The sequence below is a fragment of the Euprymna scolopes genome, chromosome 6 (assembly GCF_053919585.1).
Source record: "Euprymna scolopes isolate OS-2025 chromosome 6, ASM5391958v1, whole genome shotgun sequence".
NCBI classification, from domain to species: Eukaryota; Metazoa; Mollusca; class Cephalopoda; order Sepiida; family Sepiolidae; genus Euprymna; species Euprymna scolopes.
Window position 1 is genome coordinate 14,000,435 of NC_136487.1, and position 1,350 is coordinate 14,001,784.

The 1,350-nt window shown below is 25.6% G+C and overlaps 1 protein-coding gene across 1 annotated transcript in view; it reads left to right on the forward strand.

Moving 5' to 3' along the window:
• Positions 1–207: 207 nt before the first annotated feature.
• Positions 208–1,350, forward strand: part of LOC145277524 (uncharacterized) — a 38,231-nt gene continuing 37,088 nt past the window's right edge. Inside the window, exon 1 of the mRNA XM_080128965.1 lies at positions 208–314. The gene's annotated coding sequence lies outside the window, so the exon portion shown is untranslated. The remainder of the gene's footprint in view (positions 315–1,350) is intronic.

A 1,350-nucleotide genomic window follows, 5' to 3' on the forward strand; every position in this document is an offset into this window, starting at 1 on the left:
TATGAATTTTATATTCCATTGACACTGTCTCCTTCGGGGGAAACCGGTTCAACCCGCCAAGAATTTGTGCTACGGGCCTTTATTTTAACATTTATAAATCTACGTTTTTTTCTGCTAGTCTTAACGGCATTTACGTGGCAAGGTGTGATTCATTTGAACGATTCGTGAAGATCAATAAATCTCAGTTTGAAAAGTCGACCAATCGAGCAGCGTTTTTAAAAAATATCGATTCATTACTTCGCTTTATCATCGACGTGAAAGTTTTTTTTCTAAACAAATTCGACAGCAAAAACAACGACAAACAAATAGTGAAGGTGGGTGATTTTTCTCATTTATTTGTTTCCAATTATTATTTAATACTTTTAATAGCTTTATTTAAATGCATTTTTTCACGTTTCATTCTGTTATAAAGTAGTGAAAGATGCATATTCAATTACCGAATTATATATATATATATATATATATATATATATATATATATATATATATATATATATATATACTTGGTTTGAGATATTAAAGATTAATGTCTAATGAATTTAACGAGTTTATGGAGAGTGCTCAATGTAGAGCAAGATATATTTTTATTAATATAAACAAATTTATATGATCGCGACACTTAACATTCTAATGTTTCGAACAATTTCTACGTCTCGGCGCGGATATATATATATATATATATATATATATATATATATATATATATATATATATATATATATATATATATTTAGACCGATAAATTGGTGGTGTTTTTCTTATATCTTTATTTATACTCTGCTACGTATTGAGCTCTCCCACTTAATATTTCATACAGAATTAGCATTATTATTTACGGATAACATTCTTTCTCTCACTCTCTCTCTCTCTCTCTTTCCCTCCCCTCTCTTTCACTCTCTCTCTCTCTCTCTCTTTCTATCTCTCTCTCTGTATATATATATATATATATTCTATATATATATATATATTCTATATATATATATATATATATATATTCTATATATATATATATATATGTATATATATAGTGTGTGTGTGTGCGTGTGTGTGTGTGTGTGTGTGTGATCCTATTAGTCAAATTCACAGAGTTAATCTTAAATAAGAGTTAGAAAAGCATTTTTTGCGAAACATGAAAATGGTTACACAAAATATTTTAATAAACTTTAAAAATTGTTTTGGATTTATTTTATATTATGTATTATATTATGTTGCACTTTTAGTTGAAAATTATATATCTATATCATTAATTGCTAAATAATAAATTTAATTTTTAAGTGCAACTAAATGTACATAACATGCAAATAAACCGAGATATTTTTAGATTCAATTTTAATTAAATCTTTTATATTT